This window comes from Zonotrichia albicollis, chromosome 3 (assembly GCF_047830755.1).
Source record: "Zonotrichia albicollis isolate bZonAlb1 chromosome 3, bZonAlb1.hap1, whole genome shotgun sequence".
NCBI classification, from domain to species: domain Eukaryota; kingdom Metazoa; phylum Chordata; class Aves; order Passeriformes; family Passerellidae; genus Zonotrichia; species Zonotrichia albicollis.
Window position 1 is genome coordinate 117015333 of NC_133821.1, and position 27585 is coordinate 117042917.

General features: G+C 35.0%; 1 protein-coding gene across 7 annotated transcripts in view; it reads left to right on the forward strand.

Annotated features, from left to right (window-relative positions):
- Positions 1-27585, forward strand: part of GRIK2 (glutamate ionotropic receptor kainate type subunit 2) — a 366111-nt gene that overhangs the window by 166796 nt on the left and 171730 nt on the right. The gene's annotated exons all lie outside the window — the stretch shown is intronic.

Consider the following 27585-nt stretch of genomic DNA (forward strand, 5'->3'; position numbering starts at 1 on the left):
ATAGATATTCTCTAGCTACTGTGCATACTAAAATACCTGCCCCAGTTTCTTTATAAAACCTACTCATGATTCACTAACTGATATTTCATTGAAAAATCAGATTTGCTTAGTTTGCAATATAGGAAAAACTGTAATAAAGACTGTAGTTTTCAGAAGTATGAATAGCAATAAAAAGATTGTATCTAGAGTAACATAATAAGTAGATAACAGGACTTTAGTAAACATAAATCTATAGAATCGTCAAATGGTTTGTGTTGGCAGGGACCTTCAAGGCTCATTGAGTCCAACCCTGCTGCCATAGGCAGAGACATCTTTCACTAGAGTGGGCTGCTCAAAGCACCATCTAACTTGCCCTTGAACACTTCCAGTGGTGGGTCATTCAGAACATCCCTAGGCAACCATTCCAGGGTGTGAAGAACTTCATTGTAAAGGAATTCTTCCTTATATCCAGTCTAAATAATTGTCTTAAAAATTGTTGGGAGAAACCTTCTTTGTAAACATATACAGGCATTCTAAATTCTAAAGTCTAATCAAATTGTGTTATATATGTATATAATGGGTCATACTTAAAGATTTAAATGGAAACAATTATAAAGTGCAAAGTCCTTTCAGAAACGTGTGATGTGTACCCTTTGTAGCCCATGCAGTTTCAATTCATAATCCATATATAGTTTTAATTCGGGTACCTGGGCATAGCAAGTGTCTTTCCTTTTGGTGCCTGCAGAGCTGTAAACTGGACAGGAAGTAAAGAGCAGGTGCACAACTTTCTTTTTGACTAGAGAAAAAGTACTTTGAAACATAGAACTGTATCACAGAACCTGATAGAGGATAATCTGTGTAAGGTCTTTTTGTGTTTTTTCAAACATTTTCAGTGTTTTGTTTAGGATGCTTCTCCATCTTGAGATTGTAAACCCACTGAAATATTTATCTCCTTTAATACCTATATGTTATTTTTTGTTCTCTGCCCTCTCTTTAATATGTTTCTCATGCCAATATTTATATCTAGTTTTAGATTATACCTACTCAAAAAATGCAAATTTAAATACTCAGAGTAGGTTTCTGAGCAGTAGCATTTGTCTCTTTGGCAGGGTAAATTCAATGATTTCTTGTAGCACTAAAGGTAGTAGAGATTAACTCTTTTCACAAAGAAGAATACTCAGTAGATAATAGACTTTTTACTGGAAGTAAATCTTCAGTTACATTAGCGTTGCCTTTATGAACAATCTTTTAGTTGCTGTGAACACTAGTGATTTTACTCTGGAGAAATGGAAATAATTTGGGAATACCTGATTGGTAGATAAACTATTTATATGTCTATCTAATAAATATAAATAATGTCCTGAGACATAAATTATTTGTACTTAAATGAGCATGAAGCAACAATCATTCATGGAACTTTAATGAGCATCAATACACCACCCATTAGTATGGATTAGGGATGCAGAAATCAAATTTATATTTTCACAATGGCTTGAAGAAAATTTTGAAAAATCTCCAAATAAAGATTTAATTAGAGTAAATTTAATATGTCAGCTACTTTAAAAAAAGTGGTTTTTTTGTTGGGATTGATAATTTGGTTTATTGATAATCTTAGATATCATGATTTTTTAAATTGATTTTTTAAAATAACATGATGCTCATGAAATGGGCATCTGTTCTCTTCTACACATGGTCTTTCAGAAAATGGCTAGAATAGTGGTAGATTTAAGTTCTAAGAATTCACATAGTATGAACCTCGCATCATACAATTAAACAAGGAATTGAAGTTAAAAAACCCTGTGGTACAGTGTATGCACTCTTTCTCGGAAAGGTGAATTTCATCATGTTTTTGGATTTAAATGTTTATGTTACTAATATTGCTTTGGCTTTTCTTCAGATTCTTGTTTTCAGCCAAGAGAGGGAACTGTATACAAAGGCAGATGTTTCTCATGAGATAAAGAGAAAATAAAGGAATAAAGCAGACTCAGAATTAACTTTGCACTTCCTCTTGGTGTAGTGGCAGCTGGAACTGTGAGAATTCTGTTGTATGCATTTCCTATAATGCACTGCCCTCTTAGCAATATTAATTTGACTGCCACAGTAAATATACCTGTGGCAATTAATGGATCACCAAACATGATTTGAATTTTCACCAGGATCACTAGTCATTGAAACAAAATTCTAAAGACTCTCTTTTATCTGAATGAGCAAAAATTGCCACTGCAAATCCATATCTAGGTATTAACAATAGGAATCAAATTCAAAACAATTTCAACTCAAAAAAGTCTGAGAAAGGTTTGGTTTTTGAAGCATTAAATATATTGTCATGGAGGAATTATTTTCTTCTCACTGGGGATATTTTAGGTAAAATAAAATTTTCCTATATTAAAAATACTTGGAAATGCATATGAAAGTGTTTTAGTGATCTTGGGGAAGAAGATGCTTTCTGTAATTAAAATACCAACAGAAAAGGACCCTTACACATTTGCCCATCTTAAAGCTGAAAACACAGCCTATATTTTATAAGTGTTTATTATACTGAAAGCTAATTCTGTTTTATGACTAGATTGAGCTGACATAACTCGTGGTGGAAGTTCAGACAGAGAATTGCCTGTAGTGGTAGAAACACTGAGTAGTGTGTATTTGTCACTATATATATTCACAGCTTGAATTTTGCATGAACTGAACTTTGTTTGCCCTACAGCAAGTTGTAGATTTTATGAACCATTGTACTTCAAGTAGTACGTAAATGTGCTTCAAATTCCAAAAATAACATAGAAAATGACTGTATTTCTTGTGTTCTGCTAAGGCCATTATGAGTTGGCACTGAAATAATACAATGGCTGTACTTGCTTTGCCGCCAGTAGTGTGACCCTGGCTGCTTGATTGATTTTATTTCATTTCATTTCATTGTTACAACAGTATAAGTAGAACCTTGAGCATTAACTGTGGGAAAAGCTTGTTTCTTATGGATTTGTGTCTTTTAAGTACATGAGGCAGTAGCAGTTGTCAGTGATTTTTTATATCTCTCCTGTGAAGTCAAGACTGATGAGTCAGCCATTGCCTCAGTGAGTTATTCTGCCAGTCTTCTTTTATTTGTCTTTTTTCATCTAGGACTTTCATATGTGTGAAGTCTCTCTCTTAATATCACATCTGGAAGACGGTGGAGCCTTCTTTTCTAATACACGCCCCTCCACTGCTGTTGGTCTTTCTCTTTTCAATCCAACTCCTGGTGGCTGACCCCATAAAAGCTAATGCTGAGTGTTTATCCATGTTTTCTTCTCTTGTTTTTTTTTGTGGGCGTGCTTTAAATAGTGATGGCAAATATTTTTTATGTTATATATAGAGCCATTAAAAATTTCTTTCCAACTGTCTACACTGATAGATATTTCTTGAACGTTGCTATTACAGTTAGAAGAGAGAAGTGGAGTAGGTGTGCAGAGAGAGATTGATTGTTTAGAGGTTAAGTGTTTATACTGTGAAACTATTTAGGTTTTTTCCACGAAAGAACCTGAACCAGTAAAATTACTAACAGTAAATAAACTGAAATGTTAAGCCTTACAAGAATAGATGCACATTATGGTTGGCTCAACTAAGAATTTTTTTTAGTGTTTTCAATACTTTTCTAAATACTAAGATCTGTTCTAGTATCTTCTGACTTGAAAACATAATGTTTATTTTATTGTGTATTTCCTAACAACTATCAGATTTTTAGTTTTAGCATTGCTTTATATCTTCACTCAGTCTTGTAAATGACCTAATACCTACTCAGAGACTGTAAATATAATTATCATATACTGTCCATAGTTTTTGGTCCTTGGCAAACATGCTGTAACTGATAGTAAGAGGACACCTCATAGCAGCCATCCAGTACCTCATGAGGGCTTACGAGGAAACCAGAGAAAGACTCTTCATCAGGAATTGCACAAACAGTAGGACAAACAGGAATAAGTTTAAACAGAAAGAGGGGATGTTGCATACAGGGGAGTAATTCTTTACTGCTGGTGAGTTTGGTGAGGCACTGGAGCACATTGCCCAGAGAAGCTGTGGATGTTCCATCCATGGCAGTGTTTGAGGCTGGGTTGGATGGGGCTTTAGGAAACCTGGTCGAATGAGAAGTGTCCCTGATACTTCCCTCAGAAATGACCCCCCCAACAAGGATGTTGGAACTAGATTATCTTGAATGTAGTTTTTAACCCAAGCCATTCTGTGACCCTGCAGATGTGCTGTAATTTTTCACCTCTGATACAGATACTGATGTTTTTTTACGGGCTATTGATCACTAGAATTACACATTTAACATTTCAAAAAAGTGAGAAATGAGAGTTAAATACCATTTCTCTACATGGAAGTATATTCTATACCTTCTGTTATTGTTTACTGCTGAATTTAAAATGTTTCATATAGCAGTTAATGGTCAGAGGGACCATACTTTCCTTTAAAATCTGGGGTTTATCTATTAATGAAAATACCACCTACTCACAACCCAGACCCAGAACATGCAAAATTTAATTACTGAGTTTTTTTTCGCTTGATTTATGGGACTGTCACCCTAGGACAAGGGCTTGCTGTATAATCCCCATTGGTTATGAAGCTGTTTTCTTCCATACCCGTAACATGTGCTATCCAGCTTCCCTGCTTGCTGTGAACTTGTCAACTCCTTCAGTATGTGATTGATGAATATGAAATTGAGTCACAGAACACAAGAAAGTGGCATAGACATGCCTATGCAGACATGATTTATAGGTGTAGTCTCAAAAATCTGTCTGAAACTGGAGTTTTCAGAAACTGCCTTTGACTAGGACTTGACTGCTTTCTGGCATGCCGTGATTTGAGGAAAGCTGCCTTTGCAAAATCAAATTTTTTATATTCAGAGAGGAACAGTGTAGCTGTATAACCTCTCAATAATTATCATCAAACTAATGACTTTGTCCTAAAGAACCTGATGGTAGGTGAAAACAAAGAGAAATAAAGTCTGGAAAATTGAAAAACTATTGCTGATTTTGATGTATACCTATTTTAAGACATAAAATGTGCAATAAAAACTATTTGGAACAGAAAAAAGATTTATTTCTAGGAATTCACTAATACGTTAAAAGTATATTAGGATTTGGGTCCATTTTTTGTGAGATTAAATTGAATGTATATTTTTAGTTTTTACTCTGTATTTCTGAGAGACATACTTTAAAAATCAGAATTGATAGTTGACAGAATTCCTTGAACAAACAAGCTCAAAGACTGGTGGATTACTGGAGAGTGGTAAAAAATATTGAGACCTGAGAATGTTAGAGCTGCATGTTAACTTAAGTTTCTAAGCTTTTTTTTTTACTAAATTCAGGTCAGATTACTCTGGTTGCTATATCCTAAAATGTGGTTTATGGCTATGTATAAGGTCCAGACACGTACTTGGTTCTTTAGGCACAAGTCTGTCAGAGTCAACAAGACCTGAATTTCAATGTATTTTCTTTGTAGACATTTCTAAAACACCCTGTGATTGTTTTTCACTTTTGCTATAGGCTGTGAAAATAAACCAGTATTTAATTTATTAGTTTTCCAAAGACTTTTAAAATTATTTTTGCCTCAGCCATAAATAATATATTATTCAAATATAATTTTACCTGGAAGAGATGGGAAGTAAGAAGAAGAAAAGAGTGATTGGCTGCTGCTTTTATGAGAGTAGAGATAGGTTTTTACTTGGAATATGTATTATTCATGTGTGGAATTCTCATTTGTTTAGTTCATTATAGAAATTAAATTAGAAATTACTAATAGAAGTCAGCTATCCTCTGTAGACACAACCCCCCTAAAGACAGTGCACAAAGCTGTTATTCAAATCTATGAATAATTATGTCTAAGTGTAGAGTGGATATCTAACAGGATCATAGAATGAAGGCTTTTTTTAATAGTCTGGTAGGTTTTTCTTCACAAATTGAGCTTTGAAAAATTAAGTAGATAGTTGAAGCTCTGTGCTGAATGCCCTTTTCAAAAGGCTAAAATTTTAATTTCATGGATTCCAATGTAATATCTTTCAATCTAGCATAAACATTTTTTTGCATTGTTTTAGCAAAGGATATTATAACCCCCTCTGTTGGTCCACAGTTCTGTATGATTGAATGATTTCTCTATTTACCTTTTTTAGTGCATTTTTAGATATCTGTCTGGTGCAGATGTACACACACTTCAAAGGCTAAAGCTGTTCAGAGAAGAGCAAATATTTTCTTCTAATGTTTAAAAATGTACATTAAATCCATTATGTAATATAATGGCAATATATAATGTATGTAATCAGAAAAGTTTACCTACTCATTTGAACATTGTTAACAGGAGAATTAAATCTTGTGTGTCTGGCTGGGATTGTTTTATTAAGAAATTCAGAAAAAAACAGACAAAAAATTGTTAAACCCAAATTTGGAGTAACATTTTTCCTTCTGATATGAAAACTATTCTTAATTAATGCTAGGAAAGTAGAAATCTTTTACAGACAAAACTGCAACTGAATTAGGGCATTAGAATTTTAATATTTCTCCTGTGTCCCATTCTGATTAGGTTCAATGAATGCTGGGAGAAAAAAATGGAAAGAAAAGAAAAAAAAGTGTACACTATCTGTATAACTTTTAATTTTTGAAGAAATTTTTCTTATTCCACTTTACTCAGACATAAAAATTTTACTGTGAGCCATTGAGGACAGGGATGTGATTCAAGACAACCAGGACAGCTTCACCAAGGAAAAGTCTGGCCTGGCCAACCTAGTGGACTTCTACAATGGAGTAAATGCATCAGCGGGCAGGGGAGGTGCTAAAAATGTCATCTGTCTGGACTTCTGTAATGCCTCTGACACAGTCCCCCACAACATTCTCCTCTCTAAATTGATGAGAATTGGGTTTGATGGGGGATGGTTTGGTGGATAAGGAGTTGATTGGATGGTCACATCCAGAGGATAAAGGCCAGTGACTCAGAGCTCAGTGGACATCAGTGACTAGTGGTGTCCTCTGGTACACCCTCAGCAAATTCTCAGATGACACTGAACTGAGTGGTGCAGTTTATGCACCTGAAGGACCCACTGACATCCAGAGGGACCTGGAGAAGATCAAGAAGTGAACCCATGGGAACCTCATGGGGTTTAACAAGTCCAACTGCAAGGTGCTGGACCTGGATGTGGGCAACTCTGCTGTCAGTACAGGCTGGGGGTTGAAGGGTTTGAGAGCAGCCCCTGCTGAGAAGGACTTGGGGTGCTGGTGGATGAGAGGGTGAAGATGAGCTGGATATAGAATCATTATGGATGGAAAAGACCTCCAAGATCCCTTGGAACAAACACCACCATGCCAAATAAATCCTAGCACTAAGAGCCATGTCCAGTCATTTCTTGAACACTTCCAGGCATAGTGACTCCACCACATCCCTGGCAGCCCATTCCAATTCTTAAATTACCCTTTCAATGATGAAATTCCTCCTGATGTCACACCTGAACCTCACCTAGCAGAGCTTGAGGTAATTTCCTCTTGTCACTGGTTGCCTGGGAGAAGAGGCCACATCCATCTGGCTACAACCTATTTCAAGGCTGTTGTAGAGGTCTCCTTCAGCCTCCTTTTCTTCACACTAAACAACCCCAGCTCCTTCTGCCACTCCTGGTAGAATTTACTCTCTAGACTTTTCACCATTTTCATTATCCTTCTCTGGACCTGCTCCAACACCTCAATGTCTTTTTTGAGGTGAGGGGTCCAGAATGGGACACAGTACTTGTGGTATGGCCTCACAAGTGACAAGTGCAGGGGGACAATCTCTATCCTACTTCTGCTGGCACTCTATGTCTTTTGCCTTCTTGGCCATCTGGGCACATGCTGGCTCATGTTCAGCAGCTGTTGACCAGCAACCCCATGTCCTTTTCTGCTGGGCAGCCTTCCAGCTGCTGTTCCCACAATCTGTATTGTTGCATGGGGCTGTGGTGACTGAAAGTGTGGGATCCAGCATTTCACCTTGTTGAGCTTCATACAATATGCCATTGATCCAAGCAATGCAGATCAAATGTGTGCTTGCACCCCAGAAAGCCAATTCTATCCTGAGCTGCATCAGAAGAATTGTGACTAACAGATTGATGGAGGTGATTTTTCCTCCTCTATGCTTCTTTTCTGAGAACCATCTGGAGTTCTGGGGTCCAGTTCTGGTGTCTCCAGAACAGGAAGGACATTAGCGTGTTGGACCAAGTCCAGAGAGGACCACAGAGATGATCAGAGGAGTAAAACACCTCTCCTAAAAGGAAGGACGGAGAGAATTGTGACTATTCAGCATTGAGAAGAGAAAGCTCCAGGCTGACCTTTGAGCAGCTTTTCAGTACCTGAAGGGAGCCTACAAGAAAGCTGGAAGGGGACTTTTCCCAAGGGCATGTAGTGCTAGGACAAGGGGGAATGGCTTCAGACTGAAAAGAGAGTAGATTTAGATTAAATATTAGCTAGAAATTCTTGATTGTGCGGACGTGAACACAGGGACAGTTTGCTCAGAGAAGTTGCCCCATGCCTGGAAATACTCAAGGCCAGATTGGATGGGGCATTGAGAAACTTGATCTAGTGGAAGCTGTCCTGTCCATGGCAGAGTGTTTTGGAAATAGAGTGTTTTTAAGCTCTCTTCCAACTCAAACTGTTTTGTGATTCTTTGAAGCAAAGAATTTCTTTAGAGCACTTTTCTACTCTATAGGCAGATGCAAGAAATAACTTTTGTACGCTGAATAACACCTTATAATGAAAATGTCCAAAGAAGAGATCCAGTCCTCATTAAATATAGTTCTACTTGGCTGCTCTGTACTTTTAATAGAAAATGAAGAACAACAGTGTGAAATAAACTGTTGATTGGCTTTGTAGCAATATGTCAGTGGTAATCCAGAAGTTTAGTGGAAGTTAATGAATAGGAATGGCTTTTGCAAGTAATGCTTTCCTTTTTGTGCTTTAAAAAGAACTAGCTGAGTCATGTCCTCATGAATTGCTTGGAGCCATGTCATTCATTGGAACATACAAATAAGGAATGAAGTATGACAGCATAAAACGTAAACACCTGTAATTGCTTGTGTAGACAGCATGAGAATCACAGCGATTATGGTGATTACTGTAGAAGACCAGAGGTTTTTAACTGGAAAAATTGACAAGAGCACTGAAGGTAATAAATAGTATAAGGGAGAGAAAGAAAGAAAATTTGCAGAAATTTGCAGAGAAAGAAATTTGCAGAATTTTTTTAATGTCAAGTTTAAGGAGAACTTATAATTACACAAATATTAATTATTTTTTGTGTTTTATGCCCAGCATAATGTCTTACATTTAGCATATTTAAGCCCAGTTAGATTTTGACTTGCAACTTGATGTCCCCTAATATTTTCTTCCCTCCACTGAAAGAAGAAAAACGTAATTGCAAGATCTAGAAAATGTTAGCTGTTTCTGTTCAGAATCTTAAAATACTAAATAATTTTTTCCAACATTGCATTATATTTTATTTATCTTTACTTTGAAGACAGATGTTGTCAGAGAAGAACAAGATGAGTATCTCAACCACTCCTATGTAGCACTTGGAAACCAAAGTTTGGCTTTATGCTTTTAGAAGACTTGAATATAATCACTTATTGTTTTCATCCACAACTAAATATCTAGTATTCTTTTTCCTAATTTGTTGTACTCTAACAGGCTTCCCATCTGCCAGTCAAAGGAGAATGTGAGTTTTCTCCATATTCTGGTTAAATAGAAGCAAAGTTTGCAATAAGAGTGAGTTGTCTGTCTCTTTACAAATCAGTGTCTGAGGCCTGCTGAGGAGAGGAGGTTTGCAACCTTTGGATGCCTGTGTTATGGAGGTTTGACACTTTCTCAAACATTTAAAAAAGAATTTATTTTGTGCTGAGCAGTTGCTACTGGCTAGCTGAATTAGAGTGTTGGCTAGGATGGATTTTGTTCTGAAATGTCCTGTGCATTGGGTATGGAGATCCATAAGGTATGTGGATTGCATTCAGAGGTCTGGGTTCCTAAAGGTTCAGTGTGACAATACTGAGTATAATAATACAGATCTTTTTCACGGTTTCAAAAATTATAGAAATTCTGCAAGTTGGTTGGTTGACCTGAGAGAAGTATTTAAGAGGATACAATGAATTAGTCAAGTGTCACGTTTGGAAAATTGAATCTATTCAATTCAAGAAGTGTAAAATCTCAGTTTCAGCCTCATCTAGGAACCAATGAAAATAAAATTGGAGGAAAGCAATTGCATTAAAGAAATCTTACACAACATGAAACCTTACTTAAACATGATAGCTTGTGTATAAGCTTGGAAGAACTCTTATTTCTGTACAATGCTCTCACTTTTTTTTTTGATACTATTAATGAATTATATTTTAAAAAATCAGTGTGATTTCACAGAATAGAGCAGTTCAGGGAACTGCTTGCTGCAGAAAAACTTATAGTAATATCACAGTGAATTTTCAATCCCTGTTCAGAATATATAGCAAAGACAGAAGAAATAATGTCTTTGCTCTTGAATCCTCACAGCAAAGTGCAAAGTTGAGCAGCACTGAATGAAGGATAAAATCTGAAGGTAATTAAATTCTCTTTTACTTTTTTTATAATATGGCAAAGTGAGAGAAGCATTCTCTCAGGGAATGCAGCTATGATTTCTGCCCTGAGTTTGAATAGATAAATTTAAATTTCTTTTTTTCTCCTATTCTTATAAGGGAAAGGAAACATTTTTATAGGTGAAATATCCAGATATATCTAAGTGTATAGAGACAGAAATACACACATCTTAAAAGGTATTTAAGATCTTCATTCAAGATTTCATGAAAAAAGCTTGCAATGTGAATGTGAGTAGAAAATTTGCAACATGTGCTAAACCCTCTAGAACAATATCTCCATTGTCTCCCATCACTTCAACTTGCTTCCATATGAGCTTGCAACTTTCTGAGCACCAGGTCTGTGTGACCAGACATGCACAGGGTCTGAGACAGTTTACTGGGAGATTTGTCCTCAGGTGGGTACTCAGTGACCTTGGTTTGTAATTCGTGGTGGAATTGGAATGCATTTTAAAAACGGTTCTTTTTTTGACAACCCTTTATTAGCAGCCAGCAATTAAATGTATTAAGAGCCCTTGTTGTTCACACTCTTTTAACCACAGAACACTAAGGGATGTATATGTTATAATTACAATTATCCATTCTCCTTATTGTCCTGCTGAGGAATGCAACTGTAATTCTGGCAGACAGACTACACAGTTGGCTTGCTGTCCTTGGACTGCAGATGTCTAATTGCAGGCAACCATTTCATTTCAAATGGCTCATTAAAACAGAAGACATTTAGCATTGCTAACATGAATCTGCATCTATGATTATGCATTTAATTAGAAAAGTGCAAGCTTTTTCCCTTTGTAATCTGGATTTACTAAATTTCTTCTATATAATCTGTTTTGGAAGAAGTTGAAATTGGCTTAATTTTTTAATTTTTTTTTTTCAGTGGTTAATATCTGTATTGTTCATATGTGAACTTGATAAGATAGAAAAACACTGGATATGTTTCACAAGTATTGCATTTTTGTGTTGCAATTTGAAATTTCCTTAATCTGAAAATCATTTATTCTGCCACTTTATTTGTACCTGCAGCTGAAATAGGTTTAGGTACATGAGCATCTCTACTGCACTTACCCTGAGGACCTACTAGTAAAGTAGCAAGAATGGATTAACTCTTCTGATAATTTCATTTTTCTTTTAATATTTTGTAAGAATGGTTTCCAGTATAAATAGAAAAGATAATCTCCTTGAGTCCTTTATTGTTTTTCTTGAGCTCTGTATCTTATTTATTATGTATTTTTGTGGGTATTGATATCACGATTTTTGCTTAGCATAGCTTGAACCCTTTTAAATTGCATTATTGATAGATTTTCTTACTTCTCTGTATGTTTCACATATTACTCTTATAATCCTTAGTGGTATTACTCTTATAATCCTTAGTGGTTAACTATTTTAGTAGTGTTTCAGCAAGTAAAAGAAATCAGGGAGAGAGCGGGGCAGGGTGCTCTTGAGGTTGGGCAGAGAAACGCATCTGCACTACAAGCAGAGATAATGAACTCTCATTCTCCATCCTCCCCTTCTAGAAAAGCTTTTTCTTTTGCACTTGACCTTTGTGAATCTTAATCAGTTGTTTCAAAGATCTCTAGCACCAGTGGATGTTTCCAGTGTCCATTTCCTGAGGCAGCTGCCTGTCACTTTAGGGTTTCTGTGTGATCCTTGTGGCAAGTCCCTTCAAGATAAGGGTTAAGAAGTTGAGCTTAAATGAACATGTGGAAGAATGTCCAAGGAAACTAGCTTCTGCACAGGTGCTAATTTCAAAATATTGCTAAAATGTCTCAATAAGCTATTGTGCAGTGTTTTGAATTACAGAAGTGGAACAATCTGAACTGCTGATTGTTCAGAATAGGAGAGGTCAGGACAGCAAAATATGTTTAGGACGTATACTCATACTACATTTACTCTTACTTTGACTAGGTGTTTATGAGTTTATGGCTGATGAGGCAGCCAATGTGCATGCTAAAACTAGTGAAATACTACCTGTGAAATACTATCTAACTCTATTAAAAATGAAAATGGTTATAAACAAAGATAGACTGGTCTCAACGGGCTTTGCATCTTCCGTTTTACAAGTCTAGTTAGTTTCCACATTTCTTAAGGTATATCAGGGTCTTCTTTTTGTTTTGCATAATCTTGAATTAAACAGGAAAACACTAAGTTTTGAGGCAAAAATGTTTTGCCCCTACTGCTTGAATTAGAGCAGTAAGCAGAAGAGTGTTTTCTGTTCTGTCTGGTCTGTTACAATTAACATAATATGTTTTATTTATTATCCAAGTACTTCAGATAAATGCTGAATGTGGGACATCTCTTATTCCCTTTTCTACCTCTCACAGTAAAGATTGAACGGGTTTAAGAAAACTGGAATTGTGTTCAGCTACTCTTTGTTTGCAATACTATCATTATGATATTTTTGATCTGTTGCTTCTCATTTGTATATCTGAAATCACCTTTTAGATAAAGCAACAACATACTTCCAATCCTTTTAGAAAAAGAATTGCTGAAGCTTAGCAGAAAAGGGAATCCATGTTTGTGGATCACCGCCGCTGTGAGGCATCCTGTCTAACTTCTAAAAGCAGCACAGTAATATGCAATGGAGCAGTTTACTCCCTTGGACTTAAATTGGGTGGATTAAAGTTTGTTATATAATGATAATTGGATTTGTTTCATAGAAATTGCATAGTACAGTTTCCATTCAGATCTTGGATTTTTATAAGATGAGATGCTTGAAATCTGCCAAGAGGGTTTTACTCAAAGTAGGGTATACAGAGTAAACTGTAAGTCTAGGCTTCCTCTAATATCAGGATATCCAGATGAATCACAATTTTTAATTTATAGCTCTCTTAGTAGTTTTTAGATGGCTGAAGTTATAGAAATGAATTCTATAACAATTTGCTCTGTAAAGCTACAGTTCACTAGGATGAAATTTTTAAAAGGCAGTATGCTTGGAAAAATTCATGCACAAAGCCACGTGTATTATGTACATCCAAATAATAGCTCTGAAATGTTCATAAATGTGTATGTAAACAGGTGTTCAGTCTCTAAGAGGTTTTTTCATATATTACTGCTCTCTAAGGATAATTTGATGGCTCAGTTTCTTATTTTTTTCATCTTAAAAATGTAAACTATCTTAAAAAGCAGTGTCTCAGCAGATCTCTTGTGCCAGCACAAGGAAAAGAGACTGGAGTCTCAGCACATACTCCCTTCTTTAGCAGCAGTGATTAGATAGTCTCTCATGTAGTTTGCATCTTGAAAGATACTTCCATTTCATATTTTTTCCCTAATGCTAATCCTTTAAGAATAAAGAGCAGTGCACAACTGTCAGTTTTAGTGAGTTGGATTTGTTTGAGCAAGATAACAGTTCCCAGAGGAATGTGAGCATGTGGTGGAGTGCTTTGCAATCTTGCTTTTCTTCTCAGAGAGTTTTCTTGACTTGGCCTTGCTGCTGCTGTTTATTTCCCTCAGGAACATCTGTGAGAGGAACTGCATTTGTCTCTGAAGTACAGAGCTGCTTCCTGGTCTTGTTTTTCCCACCTTTCATTTTTCAAACAAACATCTACTTTCCAAATTCTTTCAGTTGTGTTAATACTATACAGTGCTTAATGGATTGTGGCAGAGAGAGTGACTTTCTCAGAATTTTAATACATAGCTATTTATACAACAGTAGCTCATCCAAGGGCAATACAGTGATGGGGTTTTACTAGTACTTTAATCTGATAATTTTGTTCAGATTTTAACAAACTGAAATAATGTTAAATGCCCCCTTTTTTTTTTTAATTTGTAATGAAAAAATAATGCCACTTGCTTCTCAGATTTAAACATAATGTGTTTAAGCTTCAACGATTTAGAGAAAGAAATTACTAGATTCACACTAGAGGCAATTTTTATCATTTCCAGGGAAAGATAGTGGAGAAAACCATTTTGTGATGAAGAGCTGTACATAGAAACACTGTCCAAGGTCTAAGCAAAGAATATTGATGGAAAACATTTATAACTTACTGCTTTACTTGTAAGCAGCCTCTCTTTTCAAGACTGATGCTAGAATCAGGGTAATTAATAATATTATATATTCCTTTAATGTTGCTCTAATTTCTCTTTTGCAATACTGTATCTTTTCTGACATTTGTTGATCCAGAAAATTCTGTCCCTTGTACAGTGGTGTTAAAATGGAATGTGTCTCTTTGCCTTGTTTCTGACGTATTGACATCTTGTGAAATTATATTCTTTTTATTAAAGTAAGTAACTCCAAAATTATTCCATGCCATGTTAAATAAGAATAATCATATATAACTGCTTTATTATTAGTTACAATAATAAAGTTGAGCTCTGGCAGTTGAGCTATGAATGAAGAGGTTTTTAACTACTCTAGAATGTATGTAGATTTTAATCGTTCTTCATTGGTGTAATTGCCAATTTATTTACTACTGATTGGTGGGATTTTTCCCCTCTCCTTTTCCTAAAAATGTGGAAGTGACACAGATGGGATTACACGCTACACATATGACTGAAATGAATCCATCTGATTTTTTAAACACCAGATTAACAATTTTTCAGCTATTCATATTTTTGAGTGTTTTTTTTTTAAATGGAAACTTCCTTTTTCTTAATGAGCCTGTTACTTATGCTGGAGTATCCCTGATACAGGTAGATCTATATACAGACCAAGAAGCAATTAAACTTTTGGGGGGCTCAGATAATATTTTGTTACCTGATTGGGAACACTTTTTATACAGAAATACAAATGTTACTCTAAGAGAAAAAGTGGACTTCTCTCTGTGCTCCATTTCCTCAATCCCAGGATTTTGCTGGGCGTCCCAAGAGCAATCATGTCACCTATTTACAATGTAGAGATTAACAGGGTTAACAGTTTTCTCTGAGAATGGGAAGCAAGGATTCTCATGTAGAAGATGCATTATTCTCTCTTTAGGTGTACAGACTAAACCTTTGTTCTTTAACTTCTGTGATGAGCTCGTATTTTGCAAATTTTTAGACTCTGTTCTGAATGACTTGCATTCTGTCTTGTTTGTTTTTACTATTTAGCACAGGGGAAATGTGACACAGCACTCTAGAGCCTAAAGCCCTTTTATTTTGTGTGTTAGTGATATCCCTCAGTACAACATCTTTATTTATTTGCAAATATAATGTAAGTTCATGTTTTCCACTACTATTTTCAGTTCTCTGACTTCCACTTGCTGTCTTTGTGTTGCTCTGTAAATTATAGCAGGCTTGTGGCTGTGATATCCTTACTACCTATTGATATAAAGATTCTTTAATTAAAAAGCATTCAGCAAACACGCTTTCAATTTACTGTTTTGCCCAACTAGATTTAGATGCCAGAGGCTCATTTGCCGCAGTCGAAGGTTAAAGATTTAAAAGTAAAGCTGCATGTCACCTAGGTATACTACAGTTATAGGCAGGGTTTTCACCAAGGACTTGTCATGCATCTTACATAGCCTGCAGGCTAAAAATGTGTGTCTGTGCCTTTGTGTCTGCATGTGTAACCACAGGAAAGGAAAAGGCAAAAAAATCAATGATCTCAAAATTAATTAAAATCAGGAAGACTTCCCCCTGCTGACAGGATATTTAGGATGAAAATAATTAAATAAGCTATTGTGGCAAATGCAGTATCGATTGCTCACCAAGAGAAGCTCCTTGAAGACTTAGATGAAGATTGATAACTGGTTTTTAACAGTTAGAGCCAAAGGCAACCATTCCCATCTTCAATTCTCATGCATTTGTGCAGTCTGACAAATGACTCCCAAACCAGCCCTCTATTGACCACTATAAAAAGCTATTATCTTCTATAAATAAATTGCATACCCACATTGCTTCTCCATTGTTCATATTTGTAGAGTTGGAAATGCTTTATTATTTTTCCCTTCTTCATACTTTAAACAAGTAGCCACCATCCTTTTGGGACAGAAAGTTGGGGTTTTTTTGTTTTTTTGTTTTTTTTTTTTTTCTTTGAGTGAACAGGGTCAAGATTTGCACACTTGAATTAAAGATGGCATAAAGGTAAGACTAATGTTTTCAGAACAGTAACAAAAGAGATTATACCTGAAGATGGCACCAGATTTTCTCAAGTGATCACTGGAATTAAGTTACGACATGGCTACAAAAACAAATGAAAAGGCCCGTTGGAGGCAGCCTCATAAAGCAAAGCTGTTGGTGCCAAGAACCTGACACTTCTTATTTCATACTCTTCTATTTTCAGCTACTTTGCTTCCAGACTCTCGCTAGTCCATTCCTTTGGACAAAGCCAATTAGCAGATGGAGCACATAAAGTAAAGCCCTCAATCCCATCTTGCAGTGAATTTTGTTTTAACAGAGCCTGTGCGTTATGAGAGCTCTTCACGATGTGCGCCAGAGCACTGCTCTGTGGTGTGGCACATCAGGAGACTCACTTCAAAAGCTCACTGCTGTTCAAAAGTAAAATCTGTGGCAAGTATTTCACACTGAGGAAGCCTTCAAAGATTATTGTGAGAACAAATCTTAATGAGGGAAATGAGCGAGCAAGTGTTGTTTTTGTTTTGGTGACAGACTAAAGCAAAAATAGACATGGAAAAAGCCGCATAGAGAAAGGAAAGTAAATAATATAGATTTAATACTTGTTTAAAATATCAAAACAAGCCTGGTAAAAGCATTTTGTTTCAATCTAATTAATTTAGCTAAATGCTTATGTAAGTAGAGTCTTATGCATCAGCTTCTTTGTGAAAACACACTTGCAAGAGGAAAGCTCTTCTACATAATTTAGAAAGTTAGCAGTTCTATGGAAAACATAATAAGAAAATTGAGAAGTGACTGAAAGGTGCTTCGTACCTATACTTTGGCAGTCTTGTCCTACTGATGGCTCTGGTGCCAAATTTCACTGTTCCTGTGTCAGTTTTTAGTGAACTAGAGCTCTGTGAGATTGAGGTTTTAAGTTACCACACTGTACGGATGGACTGGTTCTTTTCAAATATTTCAATATAAAGAACTCATGCAGAGCTAATTCTCTGCAGAAATAATTCTCTGACATTGCTTTCTTTCTGACAAATTGGAAATAGTTGTACCTCCTTAAAACTCAAAGGCTTTTTGTGATTTTTATAACTGGATAATTTTTTGTTGCACTTTTAATTAAATATTAGATTAAAAATTGTAAAGAAATCAACTGCTAATAACTTTGAGACTTTAAAATAGCTACCTTTTGAGCTTTATATTACTCGGGCATTGCCAATTTCATTAGAATAGGAGATGAAATAGATAATCACGTTAAAAGGAAGGAACTACTGTCTTGCAGATCTCATTTGTGTGGTGCCTGCTGCCTTGACCTATTCATGACCAGTCAGGAAAGGTTTTTCTAAACAGCCATGGCATTTACTGCTCTCCATGATATCTGGACGTTTTTTATCAAGGGCCAAAGTTAACACTTTTAATTAAGAGCATCAAGAAAAATAATTTTCCTTCTATGAATATGCATCATTCCACTGTCCATGAAAATTTTGATAGGAACTACAAGATGAATAAAATAAGATGATACAATTTTTAACTTGATTGAGTTTATTTCTGTGTAGGAGTCTTTGCACAGCAGCCTGTTTGGATAAGACCATAACATTCAGCATCTAGGTGAAACGTGATCCTTTGTGATTTTAATTTTGTGACACAATATTTTGAGTTGGCTTTCTATCCAGCGAGCATAAAAATATTACATTATTTCCCGCTAATTTTCCACACCTGATCAATAATCTCTTCCATTTAGTTTTAGAGACAAGACTAATGTATTGCTTTATCTGTCAAAGGCCATTTAGTTAGGAGAGTTGTTTGTGAGTATGAATGAGAGAACTAGGATTCCTTATGGTACTGAGGTTAAATACTTTAGATTTCCTTGATTTTCTTTTCTCTTCTCTTCTCTTCTCTTCTCTTCTCTTCTCTTCTCTTCTCTTCTCTTCTCTTCTCTTCTCTTCTCTTCTCTTCTCTTCTCTTCTCTTCTCTTCTCTTCTCTTCTCTTCTCTTCTCTCTTCTTTCTTGTTTCTTACAGTCTGCAATTTCAGACATGGACAATGTTCTGAAAAATAAGATAAATGATATGAAAAATATGTTTTTAAATCTTGCTCAAGCATAGTTAAGAGGTGCACGTACATTTCAGGAAAAATAAGTTCTCACCAGATTAGTCAGAGACATGCAAAGAAGTTCTTAAAACTTCTGCATAAGCTTGGGCACATCTTTATTTTTAAATGTAGATTTAGATGCAGTGAAGTAATTTGACTGTTACCGTGATGGATGAAATCCTGATGGTGTATAGAAAAAAGCTGGAAGAATATTCAGTTTTTTCAATTCCTATTTTTGGTTTAGTAATTATGAAAATTATATACTATCAGTTGGCTTTACGATATAAATATCCCTTTGAAAGTGAACTGTGCTTAGAGTTCCAAAATTTTCAGGATGGATCACTGTGAATTTGAATTCTGTATATTGCTACAAATTTTATTGAAAGTACCAAGTTTCAAATATATATGAAAAAAACCCTTGACCACTATGAAGACTGTAGCTGGTTCTTCTGTTCACCAAAGAGCATCTATGCCTAACATGATAGCAATATCAGTTTGAGCTCTGATTAATAAGCTTGTATTCCTTCTAGCACTGAATTGCTACAAGTGAATTGTAAGTTTTGAGACGTTCATATACATAAATTCCACACAACAATTTTTCTTTTTTCTTTTCTCTCTTTTCTTAACAATTTTTCTTCTTTCTTTTTTTCTTTCATTACTTTATTTGTATACCCTTATTTTTAATATGCTTTTAATATCTGTGTGCTTTGCTATTCAAGCATATCTAAGTACCTAAAATTCAAATAAGATTTTATTGTCAAGGCACCTCTCTTCATTAGCCATGGAGGATCCCATTAAAACTTACTCAGCTTTGCTTGAACCACCACAATTTGAAGTTGTTCTTAAATTAAGTAAGTTTTTGTGAGCTAATATATTAGAATAACAGTCAACGATAGCTGTTTTTGTGAGGGCAATTTTTGAAGATAGCCCAGAAAAGCAATGTCACAAATCAGAATGCAGCTTTTCAATCACTGAATAAACTGCCTTACTGTAAGCAGATTCTAATAAAAATGAAATGTGTCTAATGCAAATATGTCAATGTATTTAATTCTGTGTCTACTCTGTGAAGCTGGAATCAGCAATTTATGAGAATCTGATTATTACAACTAGCATCATAACATGAAAAAAATGTTTTTTTATCAAATAAATATTAATTAACGGAGAACTTCATTGAAATGGAAAAGTAATTATACAGTGAAAGGTAGTTGGCGGAAGCACACTGGCAAAGAAAAAAAAGAGTAATAGTGCAAGATCAATTTGATTTTCTGTAATCTGTCTAGACTATCATCTGCATATAACAGACAAGTTGATGAAATATTTATGAAAAAGACAATGAAGAATCTAAAAATAGAAATGCTTCTCAAATGAAATAGAACAGAACCAAGAAAATCCAAACCTCTAAACAATCTCAAAGACAAAAAATCCCCACATAAAATATCTACTTATAAAATCTAAAACAAAGATTAACACAGGCCAGTAGCGTGTCTTTTAATACCTTTTTCTTTAGGTATTACTGATTTTAAGGGCATGTTAGTTCAAAAGAAAAAAAACATTACTTATTTAGAACAGAGCCATAGGACATAAATTAATAAAAGAATTCTAGAAGACTGGCATAAAGCAGAATTCTATTTTGAAATAAATGTATATTCTTTCATGGGTTACTTATGTTTTATATTGCTTAACAATTTGTTTTCTCCTGCAAACCTGAACTTTGCAATACTGTACATATAATCATCTTTTTTGCTGAAGATAATAAAGTCAGTATCATTAGCCCTTTGTAAAAGAAGAGAAATTTAAAGCAGGAGAAGGACATTTATTATGAATACTCATAACTCTTTTATCTGCATTCAAAATCACCAATATACATTTATGCTTTTGTCATTTTACCTACCAAGTCTGAAGATGTGAAAGGTCTGAAATCCTCAAACAGTGTACTATTTTTACAGGATAAAAAATAGAATAGTTAGAGATTCATTCTTTGAAATGTGTGGGGTTTTCTCTCTATTTTTGATCAGATTTACATTTAATCTCTGTGTTATACCAGCTTTATGCCTCTCATTTCCATTGCCAGGTGTGCTTTCTTGTTGCATGTGGGTACAAAGGTATTCCCTGTGCATGCTGAGTAAGGCCTTTCTGTAATTAGTTATGAATTGCTCATGTGGAAGGACTTTTCATGGGCTGTGATAAGTCTTGAATGCTGAGCTAATACAAGAGTAGCAGACAGGTCTTTATTGTGGACGTGGCTGATGGAGTTGCAGTGATCACAATCATATTGATTTTTTTGAATTTGAGAATAGATGAAAGGAAATAGACTACCAAAGACTAAATAATGACCCATTGTTCCTTGTAATTAGGTTTTTGCTATCTGTCCCTAAGGTATATAAGAGTGTAATGGGGTATTTTTTGGAAAAAAAAAATTATAGCTGATACCATGATTTCTGAAGTTCAAAAGGAAGGTTGAGAAAGTGCTTCAGAATATCTTTGATCTGGAAATGTTCCATTCATTTTTAAGTATATGTAGAAACTTATATATATATATAAAACTCTAGAACTTAAATAAAAACATCATAACATCTTATTCCTAATTGTATATTATAGGCACATTCTGCAAAGGTTTATGCAATCAAGTTGGCCTTTGCTATTGCAAGCAACACACCGAAGGTAATTTTATTCTTGAATTAGTAGAGTTTATGACATGAGGAGACATCTACAGGACCAAATCACAGACTATAGAATATCTAAGAAATACATTTCAAAAAAATATAATTAGAAATATATTTTTTTTTACTTGTGTCTCTTCCCCCCTGCCCCAAATCGCCATTCTATTAGTGTTTATTCCATTATTCCAGATAAATGTAGATCACCATATAGGTTGAATGATTTATGGTGTGGCTGCAGAGGGTCTTCTGTCCCAGCTCAGGTGGTGTGAGTAACTGGTCAGACAGAGAAGTTTCCTTAACATTTCTTATTCCTTTAAATGAAATTTCCTTTCACAATTAAGATTTAAGCTCTTACTTCACAAGAATGACAAGGCGTCCTTGTCAGAAAAAATAAGTCAAAATTTTCCTGTTCACTTCAGGTTATATTGTTAATCTTTAACATTTTATTTGCTAAAATTAAATTCTGGTCTTAATCAAAGATCAAGCAGATGGGAGAAATACTTCTGTGTTGTTATTTCAGGGAAATGTATTTAAGCTACTTCCTAAACAGATTTTCTGTGTCTATTTCTGACAAAATTTTAAGTTCTCTTAAAGTTTCACCTGCAATAAGTTAAAATCAAGCTGCAATAAGTGGCTACCCACCTAACTAATTCTTATATACGTCCAGTTTCTTAACACCTAAATATTCTATTGAATGACATTACTGTCCAAGAATGTTCTGAGAGATATTCTACCACTTCAAACTATTATATCAGGTATTACATGCTTATTCTGTCAATAAAAGAATGTATATTCTTTCCTATATTGACAATGCAATGACAAGAAATGTGGAAACCATATCACTATCATTTGGAATGCTTTTCCTATTCCTTTCTTCCCTTGGTATTTTCTAAAACTTTGTCACTGTTCCACTTTACTATTTCAATTCAAATTGTACCTCAAACTAGAAGGCATTGAGGCAAAAGACGAAATCCTTTCTTTTCTTTTGCCTTTTTGTGTAAGAAAAAACTACACATTGAAACATAAAATTACCTGACTAGTTCACTTTTCTAGATTAAAAAACTTCAAGAATTTTAATTAGTGTAAAGTCTTTTTTATATTGTATGAAATAAGTAATTTGCTTTGTTTGGGTGTTAAGTATTTTGGTGATGGGGAAAGTAATTTGCATCTATTTTGTCTCTACTTAAAATCACTGCAAACCAACCCCTTGTTAAAATTCTCTAGATCATTAAAAGTTAAAGAAATAATTTAATCAGCAATGCATTGTTTAAAGTACTAGAGGATTTTGAAAAAAAAGCTAACAGATTTTTTTAAAAGTTAGATGAACATTGTTTATAGCTTACTGGTGCTCATATCTTGTTCCCTATTGGAATGCAGTTTTGAGGGTGAAAAAACATATCTGTGCTCTTTTCATAATTGTACCCTAGAGTGGAATTAGGAATGTGTCAAGAAGTAAGAAAACATGAGCATTAATAAGCATACAATGCAATTTAACAGTTCATAAAACAGTAAAATTTAATCCCAGGCTGAAAGATTTATTAAATCTCACTTAGCAAAATGGTTTTGTGGGATGTGTTAGCAAGTGAGAATTAAGTGAAATGATTTCAGGGGCAATAGATTTTATTAGCTGAGTTGGGGAGGAACTAGTTTTGCAAGGCATTTCTTCTTAATTTCATTCACTTGTTATAATTGCCTTGAGTGTGGGAGAGCTTTCTGCGAGCAGTAGTAGCATGTTTGGACTCTGGCATTTGTGTGCATAGTGCAGCATTTGTCAGGCATCATCTAACTGAAATGTCTTTTGTTGATGGGCTTGTGCAGAAGTTCTTCTCATTGTTGTTAAAGATATTTAAATCTTATACAATTTACACATTTATCAGTAAGATAGAATGACTCCTATTGAGTTTATAAGAGCTTTTTGGTTTTTTTTGGTAATATTTTTCATTCTTGCTTCATTTCTGCATTCTTTAACACACCTGGGAAAGACAAAGTAAAATTTCTTACTTCAATATTAATCTCTTGTTCTGGACCTTCTTTGTAGGGTAGATTTGGAAGTAGAGTTTGGAGGCATCTGAACAAGAATGTATAGCGAATTAAGTAGAGTGATGTTAGCACCGCTGGCACCACGTTATAGGAGAATTTAGGGGAAAAGTTCTGTTACTAGTTACTCTGTTTTGTGGGTAAAATCATCTTGTCCTAACAAAATTTGAGATCTAGCCCTTGAAATTTTCTGATCAAGCATTAGTAGACTCTATAATAAAGAAACTACAGATTTTTATAAGTAATAATAGTCTTATTTTTAAATGTAACCAATTATTGTTTCTGTAGTTTATATCCAGTAATTTTTAAATTCAGCTTTTTATTTTTTTATCAAACAGGACAAAGTTTAAGGAAGGTAATAGTGCCAGTAATGAGGAGCTCTCCGGCACTGTAGGTAGTCTTTACTTCTTGACTTCCAAGTATCATCAGACTTTTTGGACATAAAGTTTTTTAAGTTGTTCAAAAGAAAGAAAGTAGAAGAAGCTTCTGTAAGAAAATCAGTCTTCAAAGGAAGATAATGATAATTAAAAAAAACCCTTGGACAGAGGGCTACTTCTGTACACTGTGCTCACAATGGAAATTACCTAAAATACAAAAGTAATATGAAGAAAAATGAAAGGCAGGTGGTAGAACAAAAAAAATTAGAAGTGTTTTGTTTTGTTTGTTTATGAAATACGCCATTTATTCAAGGTTTTCTAGCTAATAATTATGTATTGTTTGTTAAATTGTCACTAAATATAAAAGAGAAGACTGAGTAATTATCAAAGGAGAAGTACTGCTCGTAGGCTAAGGTGATTATAGGACATTTTGATGGTTTTGAAATGAGTAAGTATTTCACTGCAAATCCTTACTGTGCAATGATGACTAAGTAATGTTCCTTTCCCCTAAAACATTTCTGCTGGGGAGGGAGGAGGTTTGATTAAGCTGTCCTGCTCATTGTACCTGCAGCATCTACTGCTTGCTCAGGCTCTGAGATTAAAGAACAGCTGCTGTTGTTACTCTCCAAATTGTACCACGTCATTTCTGTCCTTCATAAACCTGGCTATGAATAGGCTGGATATATTGGGAGTAAAAAAAAACCCAAATCCAACAACCTGACTTTGCATCCAGTGTTCTATCCCAGGCTTTAATCTTGTGTAAGAAATAAAATACAGTTTTTAAGGGCCAATGGAAAACTCATTCTGTAGGGACCATGCCCCGCCTTGTGTACTTATACTGCTTTTGCCAAATGGGATTGCAGCATTGTCATTCTGTTCTAAAGCCTTGGAAGGCCAAGTGCCATAAACACAAGCTTAGCAAGAAAAGCTTGTTGCAGTATGAAATGGGCATATCAGCACTTAATGACCACAGTCAGTCTGAATTGGTTTTGTTTCTGATGATACTATGATCTGAAATCCGGTCAAAAACTATTTATTGTATATGATGAAATAAGCTTCACAATGGATTAGAGACTTTATATACATTGCTTTAATGTGTTCACACCTTTTCAAGGACTATGTCAATAAAATGTGAAAGTGTTCTGTCACTTCTATGCATTTATTGAATACTATTGTCATGGTCACCTAGGAAACAAATGCAGGTATATATTTGTGAGCATTTGCAGTTTCTTTTCATTCTTGATGCAGCTGAGGAAGTCACACTTGAAAGAACATGAGAGTCATTGTAATTAATGCACAAAATTTTTCAGAATACATTAGTGACCATCAGACAATAAGCAGAATGCTATGAACAGTCTGACCTTTGAAATATAGTTGGATTTATCTCACAAGGATAAAAGTTTACTGATTAAAGATAGGAAGACAAAGATGATCTTGAAGAGAATAATGAGCATATGAAAATTATAAGCTATTCTACTTTAGAAGTATTATTCAGATAATATAGGTAAAGATATCATAAGAACTAAAATGTAATGAACTTTATGCATACTTTACTAATCAACAAAATAAGCTTGACACATGCTGTGCATTAAGTGAACTGTACAATATCCTCCATTAAAATTTTTAATGAGCCAATTCAGTTTGGTGCAAAACTCATTAGAGAAAAGAATACTATGTATCAAAGTTAATTTTTTACTTCTGTTTTAGTTTGAATAGGACATTTTCTTCTAGAATATTTTAAGAACTGTTCAGAGATTTTAATTAGCAACATATTTGTCTTTGCAAGAAAATCTAGATATACTTAATTTGTGATATGTTTGTAACTTTATATTGATGACAGTAGCAACTGGTAGATACGGGTCCAGATTTATTCATCTGATAGGACAGGGCTTGTCAGCTGAGTTATGGACATTACACTGTTGCATTTTCTTCCTCATTTGCTTTGTCTTTGATGAACAGATTTTGACAACATATTTTCAGAATCATAGAATGTTAAGGGGTTGGAATGAACCCTAACAATCATCTAACCCCAGCCCTGCCTGCCATGGACCAGGATGCTCAGAGCTCCATTCAAGCTGGCTTTGAACACTCGCAGGGATGGGAACAACCACATCTCTGAGCAACCCATCCAGTCCCTCACAACATACATCTGCTGGAGCTTATCATGTGCCTTTGACATCTTTGGGTGTTTTTTGTCATCCTACAGATTTCCACTTCAGTGGCTTATAGAATTTGACAGAAAGGCATGTTGTTCTGCATCTGGCATAATGTCCATTTGATTCCTTCTGATGAGTCTTAAGAGTTCTGCTTCCAAATTTGCATCTAATTAATCAGTTGGTGCTGGGCTTGAATTTCTGATTGCTTCTTGGTGGTATATTTTTGTTAAAGTCTCATAGCAATTTCTACTTTCATTCATTGAAACAAGGACTACAGTTTTAGAAATTAAACTGATTTAAAAACCAGTTTGCATTTCTGAGTCAGATTTATGTGTTGTACTTATTTAAAAAAGCTGTTGTCTAGACTTTGACTACTGCCAAGTCTTGCTTCTAGAATATTAAACTTTTCATGACGCTTACTCAGCATGTCATTCCAGCTTTTTGGTGTTTCACTGCCTCCTTGTCAAATATCAGCTTGCCTTAAAAGCACTTTAATGCCTTGAAGATAATGAACAATTTGGCAGCAAAAATATTTTCTGACTGATTTGAAAGCCCTGCATAAACTGCTTGGAGCCTGAGATCATTGAAACCTCTTATGCTGGCTTTTTTTGAAATTGGGATTTATTTCTGTTTGAATTCTGAAATCTCTCCTTGGGAGAGCCATTTAAATGTGAGTGTGTATTTTTCTCTTTAACAGTAGCTTATGGGCTATAATGGTAGAATATTTTTGCATTTTTATGTTTAGTTTTATTGTAAAGAGCCTCAGGATGCCTTTGCATGAAAGGCACTATATAAGCTCATTTTGCATTGCATTGTATTGTATTGTGACAAGTGCAATAATCTCCAGGTTTCCTATCCATTAAAGAACTAATTTCACAGCTCACTAATTACGTGAATGAGAAGGGGAAATAGGTGCTTTTTCTCTGAGGTATGCTGAGCAGATGGTGTAGCACTCATTTCCACCAGCTGAATCTAAGGTCCTCTCGTGCTTTTGGTTCCAAGGTTTACTAGGCCTCTGTTTATCAAGGAGAACAGGAGAGAGATATCGCTTTCTTGTACAGCATGGCAGTGTTACTGAGAGCCTGTCTCTGTCCTTTGGTAATGCAACATTTCTTAGCAAACACTATGTCTGAGTCTATTTATTTAGGATGGGACATGAAAACTATTAAAATTAATGTGCATTTTGATGTAATTCTAATCTACCTCTGATTTATTGAAGGTACTGATTAGTTCTGCTATAGGGATTTGATCTGATGCACATTAAAAATTATTAATGATTCATATGAGTGTTGTTGGGATGGAATCTTGTTTTGTAATTTCAAAACAAAAAAAAACAACATTACTTCCTGAACCTGTACACTTTGCTTCATAGCTAAGGTTTTCTCAGCTTGTTTCCTTTTTTCTTTTGCATCACTCATGAAAATAACCACCTTGAATCAAACATGCACACAGTCATTTATATAGCTCCCTAACACACTGCTTTTTAAAGTAACTTGAGTCATCAGATGCTCATGTACTCCCATGATCCCGAAAAGTCGCTATCTGAGCCCTTTTTGCAGCATTAAAAAGAGAAAAGCTAAGACTGCTGAAGATCCTGACATAACTCACGTATGACACGGCAACAAGCCTGTGGGATCTCAGCACCTCAGGACTGAGGTGCCGGGCCACCGAGAGCACCCTTGGGGGGCTCGGGAGTCCTGGAATGTTCCAGAA